This window comes from Protopterus annectens, chromosome 4.part1 (assembly GCF_019279795.1).
Source record: "Protopterus annectens isolate FY-2018-M chromosome 4.part1, PAN1.0, whole genome shotgun sequence".
In the NCBI taxonomy this organism is placed as follows: Eukaryota; Metazoa; Chordata; order Ceratodontiformes; family Protopteridae; genus Protopterus; species Protopterus annectens.
The window spans coordinates 449,828,616-449,841,124 of record NC_056734.1 but is presented as its reverse complement, the minus strand read 5'-3'; positions in this window follow the sequence as shown (position 1 = coordinate 449,841,124).

Sequence of the window (12,509 nt, the reverse complement as noted above, 5' to 3'; positions counted from 1 at the left end):
CCCATGTGCTCATACCTGCAGTAATACACATGTCAAATAACAGACACTGAGCCTTCACTCAGTGGTTCCATACTTAGTAGGATGTATGCTACCTGGCCTGCCACCACAGTATCCCTGACATGTATGGGGACTCTCCCTCCTGTGACAGTTAGTTTTGTGTGTTGGGGCAGTCTAGCATGGTATGAGATGTGAGCTTGCAGTGCTAGGGTGCTCCTGTGTGTCCTGTACCAGTCGTGTAGTACTGCACACATATCAACATCCTCAAACATCCGCATTGCAGAGTCCAGTGTGGGCAACATGCCACTTGCAGTTTACATGTCCATCATTGCGTATTAATACTTTCATTACCTTATCCCTGTGCTACCTATGTATGTAGCCTTCTGTTGACATCCTTACCACCAGTATGCCAACATGTGCAGATGATACACTATGGTACTTACCATGGGTGTAGACAACAGTACATGACAATCATACCCTTACTGCATCAGGCATGCTGTGATATACCCACAATTATTTCAGCACACAGTACTGTTAACAACATGATACTATTACTACACGTCTATGTAGTCACCCTGCGCATCAGCAACATGTTAACCTGTACCTGCACTGATGTTACAGATTGCAGGAGGTGGCACAGTTTCATCATATGCACAGGGTGTGAACTTGGTATGCCTGAGTCAGCCACCGATACCACCGATTGACATGTATGTGTATGTGTGTTGGTAAGGGACAGCAGTACAAGGTGGGGCAATGCTGATGCAGTGTGTGTGTGTATGCAGTAGCCCTAGATGTTGTCAATTCGCATGTGTGTATGGATGCACACAGTTCCACCTCATGGCTGCCATATACTGGTGTTTGTGGACAGCCACAGACTGTACCTGCCAGGTCATACAGATCAGTGTCTCTGGCCACGGACATGGTACCTGTGCCTTGCAGGGGTGCTACGGACCGTATCCGGTACCAACCCAAACTGGGTACTGTCATCAGAAGCAGGTGTTCATTGACTGGACACAGATCCCTGTCGGGCCTGGCCAGAGCCACGTGCACATGGTCTCCTGGGGCGGTCTGATGACAGCACAGACCCAGCATTGCTGGGGCTGCTGCTGGCACTATGGGGGCGGCCACGGCCCTGTTGTCGTCCGCGACGACTGCCAGCTGCTGCTGTTGCTGGCATACACCCACATCGATGCCTCAGCCATCCACCATTGCCCTGGCTCATGGACATGTAGTTGTGGAACTGGTCTAATATGTCCCCACAACATCTGTCTATGACATCGGTGAAATTACGGATGGCAGCCGCAATGTCACGCATACTGTCAGTCATGGCTGTGCGACATGCTGTCAGCTCCCTCAGACCCTGTCTGGTGTACCGTTCCATACGTGACTGTGCCTGCATGACAGCCCAAAACATAGCTGAGGTTGTAAGACCTCTGTGGGCATGTCTGACAGGGGCAGTAAGCCCATGGATGCTCCCACGAGAACCCCTGGACATCTGTCTGTGTGGTACCATCTCAGGGCCATGCCCATGGCTGCTGTGTGGGGAGGCATGTGCCACAGATACCACATTACCCTGGTCAATGCCCACTGTATGCTGTCCATCACCTAGGGACATTGGTGACAAAGGGTGTATTGGCAGGATAACTGTGCGCATTGATGGGTTTGACAGCTGTGTACTGTCAATCGGCTGACCAGTGATGGACCCTGGCATACCTTCCTGTGCCATTACACAGATGTCATCATTATCAGTACCCATGGCACCTGATTCAGGTTCCCTGCTGCATGACACCAGAGCAGCACCAGAACCTGTGGGAGGGAAACAGGAAACACAGTTTACAATGTCTACACAATATTACCAGTGATGTACACATCCACACATGCACAAGTCCAGACATGCACACATGTGCACATGCACACATGCACATGTGCACACATGCACACATGCACACATGCACACGTGCACACATGCACGCGTGCACACTTGCACACATGCACACACGTGCACACATGCACACATGCACACATGCACAGGTGCACACATGCACACATGCACACAGTTGCACACAATTGTACACTACTCAGTATGTGTGATATCAACACACAGACACAGACACTCCTGCATGCATACAAAGAGCACTACTAAGTGAACCTAATATTACTATTACTATCAAGACTATTACAGGTATTGTTAATGCACACTCACCAGCATGGATAGGCTGCATTGCTGTTACACCGGAGGGACCTGCAGAAGTGAGGATACTAATGTCAGTGGGCACAACTGTGCCATTGTTACTGAGTATGATACAGGTCAGTAGTACAACAGTCGCCTTTCACAGGTCAGCTGCTAATATTGAGGATATCACACTTGCACATTAAATACTATGATGACAGCTACAAACCAAGGACACACCTCACACATGCATTAACTACCAGTGTACACAACAGTCAACTATACATATGGCATATTACCTGCACGCTCATAGTCTTGCTGCTGCGTGGCTCCAGCCTCCATCATAATGCATGTCTGCTGCTGTTGTTGTTGCTGGCGGACTGGAGCCACTACACTCATGAGTAGTCCCTCCAGTCTGGTGAGTGGGGGATGTGTAGCCACCCCACCACCTGTGCCGACCTGTTGCCTGTGGATATCCGACGCACGCTGACGGACATTTCTGATTAAATCACTGCAGTGATGTCGTACCTGCTCATATGTCCTTTATGCGTGCCTATGTCATTTACCCGATGGACCAGGTCTTGCCACAGTGCAGCCCTCTCCTGCTGATTCTGGCTGGTGCGGGAAAAGAGTATTGCATAATCCTGCACCAGGCTCTGGTGTATCTCCTCATCCTCAGCTGCGGAGTAAGCTGGATTTCGCGGGTGAGCCATGTACCTGAAAAAGAAAATAACCTGATATCAGCAATATATGTCAGCAGAATTTGGCACACATACTACACATGCTACTCGACTGTTATGATACAACATATCTCACATATATAGCATCTGTCTGTCTATTGGTGGATACAAATGTAAATGGCCATGTATCAGTGCCCAGCCAGCAACTGTGCAACAGTACCTGGCACACTCCATACGACATACTACCAAACCCCAGCAGTCAGAACACTGATTCAGGTCCAGAGCACCTCCTCACTCTGGGGGTTTGTATCTAGGTACTGTATGGCCTACATCATCAACTACTGTGAGCTGACCACAAACTAATTGCCCTGGATATACATATCCCACCTCCACCACCAGCACAAACTACTATAGTGAATAACATTGCAGATGCAAACTTTACACTTTGTAACAGTGACATGGTATCCTTTCAGCCCACTGGGCCAGTGGAAGACACAACCCACAATGCTGACCCCTACACAAATGCTTTCTACGGACATCTCCGAGAATGCATGGATCATGCAATCCCATATATGACCAAGACACTCTCCACAAAGGGACAACATCCTGTCTGGTGGACCCCAGCCATAGACAGATTGTATTACAAAAGATGGAAGCTACTGCAAGACAGAGCATAATTCCATAAAGGGAAGGCATGTCTGAGCAGAACTAGTAAGGATCTATTTTCCCTCATACAAACATCCATGGGCAACTTTGAGAGGGAAATCAAGAGGGACACTACAGATAACCAGAAGGCCTTCTTCAGTTATGTTAGCAACCTGGTCAGAATCCCTCCTCTATGCTCATAGTTAGTAAACAACAACAAATAATTCACTGAAACCACAGATATTGACAACAATGTGTCAGACAGGTCAGTGAAGGTGTCACCCCTCCCTCTCCCCCAAAATATGACATAGTTATCCTAGCTGACTGTAACCTCCCTGTCATCACAGATGTCCAGGTGAGAGCCGCCCTCAGGAAAGCAGAATACACAACATGACTGGGACCTGATGGTATCCCCCGGTTGCATGCTACATGTACTCTGACAGGCGCTAAACACACATATAGAAGTGCTATGTAACACTAGCCTGACTACAGGATATGTACACTGGCGCACAGCAGCAGTGGTTCCACTCCACGAAGGAGGCACCTCAACATACCAATACAATACAACACAATACAATACATTACAATACAATACTATACAATATGCTATTGCCCCTGGGACTACAGCAGCATACTGTTCTGCTACCCTGACCATTGTGACACATGTGGTGTGATGGTACCTGCTGCTGTCACACAGTTACACAGGGTGACTCATATGGCATATTACCTATCTGACTAACATTCAGCAGGGGTATGTGTGACATGTACTCATGGGGAGTCTTGCTTCTTAACACTGTGTGGTTTATTGCAGGGTATGTCTTATCAGTGGGTAGGAACCTATACCTCCACATGTGCTCTCTATTGCAGTGGCATGGATGACACACAGCAGTCATTTAGGTTATGGATGGTGTGAGGTGTTACTATGGTTGTTGGACATCTGTCATGGGTGTGACTTACGTATGTAAATCCAGGAGTGGTAACCTCTATGTGGGTAGTATGTGTGTACTCTGTGGTGTTGTCAGTCACTGTGCATTGGTAATGTGTTTGAGTGCCTTGTCACAGTGTTGTACATGTCACTGTGTCCTTCTCCATATCTGTAGCTGTCATGTGAGGTACATACCATGGCAGCCATTATGTGGTGTGGAGCCGTACACTGACCTACATGTCCATAGCTGACACACCATGTCTGCTGACACATACCATGTGCAGGTATTCCAGGAATAGTGTGCCACTGTGAATATCATTGGGGGGGGACTATTGTACACATTTATGACCCTGTTCACCACTGACACATGCAGTGGTGGGCAGCCAATCACATATCTGGTGGTTACTGGTGTAGGTGATTTGAAATGGGGTATGGTACTCCAGTTTTGACACTGGTGTTCACTCCATGCCTTTGTCACCAGGCGCCTGTTGCAATACATTTGTACACATGTGCCTCACTCAGAATATATATACATCTCTCTCTCTCTCTCTCTCTATATATATATATATATATATATATATATAGATATATATGTATATAGATATATTTATATGTATATATATATGTCTGTATACATATACACATATATATATATTGATGTACATATATTGCTATAGATATGGGGAGGAGGGTGTAAAACAGAGGAGGTGAGAGTGACAGAGGGTGGGACAGGGGTTTTGAGGTCATATACAGTCATACCTGTAGATAGTCAGATCATTCTGTCTATGTATATATATCTACATATATCTATATCTGTATGTGTGTATTACATATATATGTTTGTACATATTCTATCTATCTACATCTGTCTATGTATTCCTACATCTCTCTCTATGTATGTATACATATATACATATTATATATATATATACATACATACATATTTTGACATACATACGTATCCATATGATAGACAGGTATATCAACATGTTTGTCTACCATACTGTATACACACACTAACATACTGCTAAACATACATAACTGTGAAACCTACTTTGTACATTGCACTACAACCTACATTCAACCTACATTGATATGTGCACATAGATGCTCTCACATACAAATGTATGTACAGCCTTCTCTGATAGTTGCTGTATGTCCCTGCCCTTTGCACATCTTCATATACATATGAATACAGACCAATGACACATATGGAGGGTTCACAGTATGTAGACCTTTATAGTATTACTTTACATTACCTGTGTTTGTCACAGCTGTTTGTGTTGCCGTCTGGTTTTGTGTCCTGCTGCTCCACTTGCCAGTTGTCAGCTTTCAGGTGGCTGTTGCTGAACAGTTTTGTTTGTGTATGTTTAATTTCGTTTTCTGTCTCTGTCTCTGTCTCTCTCTCTCTCTCTCTCTCTCTCTGTCTCTCACTTCCTCCTCAGGGTGCAATGAAAGTATTGCATGTGTGGACTGGGAGTACAGCATACTTTGTAGGTATCTGCATATGTCCATGTGATGGCCTCTGCACCAATTGTTAGCCAGCATTTTCTAATTGCATGCAGCCAGTTGTGTACTGATTGCAGTTCTCACTGTGATTTCAGAACAGTGCTATAAAAAGGTATGTGAGATAGGCGTAGCCCTTTCAGATTTTAAGGGCAGGGACCATGCTGGTATGCTGTGGACAATGTTCTGTGAGTGTACAGGTTGGTATCTCTCTCATATTTCCAGCTGTGTTGTAGATTAATATTCCTCCATTCATTTCTCCAGTTTCCTGTACTAACTGTGTATGTACACTGACACCTACGACTACTACTACTGTTAATGTGTGTGTGTGTGCTTTCCTTGCACTTTTGCTTGCACTTTGTTGCTATGGCTTCAATATTTGCCCTTTACAGTCACTACTTGTATGCCTGCTAGGTGTTCTAACTGTAGTGTGCTGCTGTGGCTTTCCTATTTTCCATGTACATTCACACCTTGGAATGCTTGCTATATCTGCTAGGGTGTTACAGCATGCAGTGTGGTCTGGCCATGGTGTGGGCCTTGACATCTATTAGGGTATTTGAGTATGCTGCTGAGCAGGCCCCAAAGACTCTCAGGTGCATCTGTTATCTGCCTCATGGAATGGTACATATCAGTGGGGTACACCCATTAAATTGTCTGGTATGCTGCAGTTGTGACTGTGGGATAGCATGAGCATATGTATTACTACACTTTTTCTGCCATGCAAGTGGTGCATACTTTCAGGACTCCATAGTTACCATTGCATGTATTGTAACACCTTTCTGCCTACTGTTTGTACATTTCACATGGAGTCTGTGGGGCATCCCTGTAACTCATTCACTGTTGCTATGTCTAGGCTCTGAACTATTCAAATATGGTGGTGTCAGACCTCTCATGTGTACAAATATTTGCAGGTTGTCCACATTTCTGCCTCATATTTTGGTCAATATCTCATGCACAGCTTTTTCTGGCAAATCACTCTGGGCTCAAATCAGAATATAGTGACAAACATTCAAGTTTCAGACTTCATACCCTTCCAAACATCCCACAAAATGCAGAACCTGTTACTCTCTGAACTGTCTAAGTTTGTTGTAACATTATTTGTAATGTGTCCCTGGTTTTGGCCCTTTGCTCCACATATTTTATTACTTGGTCCGGATGTGTTCCTGTAAGAGGTTGTGGGGTATGGGCAGTGATTATCCTGCTGTGAGTATGTGTGTGGCTTGCAAGGTGCTACAGTGACATTATTACCTACTAGCTACCAACTAGCATGGCTGTTTCTGTTCACACACTACCATTATGGAAATTCACTAGTTTTGACAGTAATTCTAAATGACATGCTTTGTGTACTACACATCCTATATTCCCTTTACATTCATTCCTACTATTACATGATATATTTATTTTAGCACAATGTTCTTGTATAACAGTCATGGCTTAGTGGTAAGTTATGCAGACTACTGTTTCCAAGGTCCTGGGTTCGGGACTGACAGTGGGATTTTATTTTGCTTTTGAACTGACTACAGGACCTGTCAATCAGAGTGACTAAGGCACTTTTAAGCAGTTGTAACCGGGTTAGCGCTGGTTTGCACGGAGCTCACGCATGCGCACTGGCATTCAGCTCCGCACACCCGCTTACAACCGCTTAAACGTGCTTACTCTTGCGCACACCCACACTATTTTCTTTGAAAGAAATGAAAATGGGGAGACAGGAAAGTGGTGAAAAAGGGGTCACAAAGAGGGTAAGACAGTAGGGAAATAAGCTTGGGTTTTGCAGGAGGGATGTAGGTAAGGCCCATAGCTGCCCATTTCTTCATCAGCAACAGCTGTGCATATGTTTGTAATTTGGTGTTACCTTTGATACCTTCTACCCCTGAGAGAGGTGTAAGGACAACAATAATACTTGTACAGCCAATTGTAATTGATAGTTTCCATATCTGGCAGACATATGCGGAATGGGCAGCTATGTATGGGCTTAATTTTTTGTGGGTACAGAGTGTCCTTTTTTTTTTTCAGGTGAGAGTGGTATGTCAGGTGAAGGAAGTCGGTATAGCTGGGGAGGTAGGTTGGGTAGGTCAACAGACAAGACAAACAAGACACATACAGGGGTGGTCTATGACACGTGTGGGGGAGTTACACAATTGACGGGGATGGAGGTTTGGATATCCAGAGCCCATGAGCCCACAGATGGCAACAGTGGAACTGATATCCCCACCCATGGGCAGTTGCCACTGTTCCTTCACTGCCCAGGACGGGCTGTGCTGGGGCTGTGTAGGCCGGGCAACAGGCATGCCCGTAGTTGTGCCACCTGTGCCTCAAGCTGGTGTAGGGGCCCAAGAATAGAGTCCTGGATCTCCACGCACTACAGTCCGGACGCTATGGAGGGTGAGTGGTGGTTCTCCTCTGGCCACTCTTGCAGAGGGGGATGAGCCCCATACCCTGCAGCGCTTCCACCCAGGTGGCACAGGGCCACCGGAGGAGGGTCCAGACTGGGCACTAGTGCCAGGTGCACTCACCAACTGAGGTGGGAGAGGTGGGTCCGCTGGAACCCGCCTTCCCTGTCGTCCTATGTTTTGCATTATGTCATGACAGTTTGGGTTAGTGACATATAATACCATTCACAATTAGTTGTAACAGCATGCATTAGTATTTCCATTAACCAAACACCCAGATATTCACACCATTGAACAGCGAGCATAACACATGCATAATTTGAACAGCAATACACAGTCCAACAACATGCAGGGTTGATTGATGGCAACAAGCCATCAGGTTGGATGTATGAACAGGGCAGATGCATCAATGGACATGCAAATATTTATGACCCAACAGGACAAATGTCCAGGGGTGTTAATTGTGATTGCACATACCATTTTCACGTGGAATGGGTTATATGTGGTTATAGGGTAGGTGAAGAAAATAATATTAACACCTTCAATACCAATACATATGCTGTACATTTCTAATAGCTGCACATATATACACACTACTGTTCTAACTACAGTTTCCTATATGATAACTGCTTCAACTTGGTGATAGGACTGTTACTGCTACCTCAATATACATTTTATTGTTCTTCATACACATTCATATCTAGCTTTGTTCAGCTACATCATCCTGCTACATTTGCTTTATATAGCTATAGACAACTGTGGATGTTTGGTATGTCAGACAATCATACTATCTGCATATTGCAGACTGAGAGCAACATATCCAGATTTTGGGATACACATTCCAGCTGCAGAAACACTTTGAACAGATTTCGCTGTTTGGTTTTGCTTCTCACATGCATTCCATTCTGTACTGACTGCAGTATACTTTATTCAGGGTTATTACTACTTTATTGGTGGATTCATGACACTTTCTCACACTCTCTCACTTGTTTTCATTTTACTATTCAGGATGGTACTTATTTCTATGCTTTATTGACATGTTATACCTGTAGTTATTACAATCCTTTCCAGCAGTCTCACTTATGTCATGTTTCAGTATTTCAACAGGGGTATATTTCACACATGTGATTTGCTCATCTTCTGCAGCTGTACTTTTCAGCCTGCTGCAGGTTGTGTACTATTATATTACAGGTGGGGCATCTTTATTTCAGACTTTATTTCAGACATTTTAATTTTTCTGTTTGGATTACAGACTGCAACACACTTTTGTAATCAAGCAATACTTGCAAACACTCTTACACTTGTTACTTACACATTCTATTACTTAGTGACCTCACTGCACTCTTTTGCTAACTGTCATATTTTTATATTTCTTTACAGTTACTGGGAGAGGATTACTGACCTGCCTGGTGGCGCAACCGCACCAGCCTATCGCCATAGGCTCTGTGGTTCGCAGAACGGACACCTGCAGCTGTAATATAAATGAAGTAATATTGGAATACACATCTCCATAATATCAGCTAGTTTAATTTCTTACATACATAATTACATGTAACTTACTCAGTAGTGGGGCGTTGGGCATTTGCCGGGCCTCCTGGATCCAAAGGTTCAATTGGTCCTGCTTGCGTCTCTTCAGGTCCGCATGGTGGAGACGAACCTGCTCACCAGTCCTTGGAATCCCTGTGGCACTGGTGAGATCATGAGCCAACCGGTCCCACGCCTCAGCCCTATATGCTCCCCAGAGGACCTGGCCCTGCATGAGTTGGGCCTCATGATTGTGGACTAGGAGCCAGACCATGTATCTGGACTCCTCAATGCCCCACCTCTGTGCTCAGCAACTACCCTCACCTACACCTGACATTCTGGCTGCAAGTCAGTTCTACAATCGTTTATGCTGTGTATTCCTGCCTATGGGGCTTATATATGCCGTTTTTCCTGCACTTATCTGTGATTGGCCATTTTGGAATTGTATCCACTTCACAAAACCTGCTTTGTCATGCTCCACTTTCTATTCATTCCTATATATTTGCTATTACTGCAGTTCTGAGTGCAGCTGTCTTGGCTTAGTGGTTCAGTACCTTGACTATGGTGCATGGTATCCTGGGTTTGAACCTGCCCACTGCTTTTTATTTTATGACTGTCTAGACAGGCTAGGGGGTGTGTCTGTGTAAAGGCAGTTTTGTTACAGCTTGCTCAACATTGCTCATTGGTTAGCTTGTTGGCGCGGTGCACAGCTCTGTGCAAATGGGGTGCACTGGTTCACACCTCATTTGGCTGTCAGCACGCATATTACGCTCAGCTCAGCTAGGGTCACACAGTTTCAGCATGTAAAACCACTGCTCAGCTACGGGCACTCATTTTGCACCTGTTAAACCACTGCTCAGCTACGAGCACTCATTTTGCACCTGTTAAACCACTGCTCAGCTACGGGCAGATGCACTCACCTTGTTAAACTGTAGCTCAGCTATAGGCACATCTGGCATTTTCTTTTGTTTTGTTACCTCACATTTCTTCAAAATAAATGGACTATTTCATTACATTTTACATAAATTGTGATTTTATATGTGTACATATTTGTCAGGGACTTGTTTCGTGCTTATTTTACTAAAAAAAAAAATTGATGTTGTGGGGGCTTGAACCATGGATGCCTGCCTTTCAGCCGACGTCTCTACCGCCACGCTATTGCTTCTTGGCTTATTTTGCATATTTAGTTCTTATATGATTTCCCACTGACTGCTAACTGTGGCTGCTATCTGACTAACATTCAGCAGGGGTATGTGTGACATGTACTCATGGGGAGTCTTGCTTCTTAACACTGTGTGGTTTATTGCAGGGTATGTCTTATCAGTGGGTAGGAACCTATACCTCCACATGTGCTCTCTATTGCAGTGGCATGGATGACACACAGCAGTCATTTAGGTTATGGATGGTGTGAGGTGTTACTATGGTTGTTGGACATCTGTCATGGGTGTGACTTACGTATGTAAATCCAGGAGTGGTAACCTCTATGTGGGTAGTATGTGTGTACTCTGTGGTGTTGTCAGTCACTGTGCATTGGTAATGTGTTTGAGTGCCTTGTCACAGTGTTGTACATGTCACTGTGTCCTTCTCCATATCTGTAGCTGTCATGTGAGGTACATACCATGGCAGCCATTATGTGGTGTGGAGGGGTACACTGACCTACATGTCCATAGCTGACACACCATGTCTGCTGACACATACCATGTGCAGGTATTCCAGGAATAGTGTGCCACTGTGAATATCATTGGGGGGGGACTATTGTACACATTTATGACCCTGTTCACCACTGACACATGCAGTGGTGGGCAGCCAATCACATATCTGGTGGTTACTGGTGTAGGTGATTTGAAATGGGGTATGGTACTCCAGTTTTGACACTGGTGTTCACTCCATGCCTTTGTCACCAGGCGCCTGTTGCAATACATTTGTACACATGTGCCTCACTCAGAATATATATACATCTCTCTCTCTCTCTCTCTCTATATATATATATATATATATATATATAGATATATATGTATATAGATATATTTATATGTATATATATATGTCTGTATACATATACACATATATATATATTGATGTACATATATTGCTATAGATATGGGGAGGGGGGTGTAACACAGAGGAGGTGAGAGTGACAGAGGGGGTGGGACAGGGGGTTTTGAGGTCGTCATATACAGTCATACCTGTAGATAGTCAGATCATTCTGTCTATGTATATATATCTACATATATCTATATCTGTATGTGTGTATTACATATATATGTTTGTACATATTCTATCTATCTACATCTGTCTATGTATTCCTACATCTCTCTCTATGTATGTATACATATATACATATTATATATATATATACATACATACATATTTTGACATACATACGTATCCATATGATAGACAGGTATATCAACATGTTTGTCTACCATACTGTATACACACACTAACATACTGCTAAACATACATAACTGTGAAACCTACTTTGTACATTGCACTACAACCTACATTCAACCTACATTGATATGTGCACATAGATGCTCTCACATACAAATGTATGTACAGCCTTCTCTGATAGTTGCTGTATGTCCCCTGCCCTTTGCACATCTTCATATACATATGAATACAGACCAATGACACATATGGAGGGTTCACAGTATGTAGACCTTTATAGT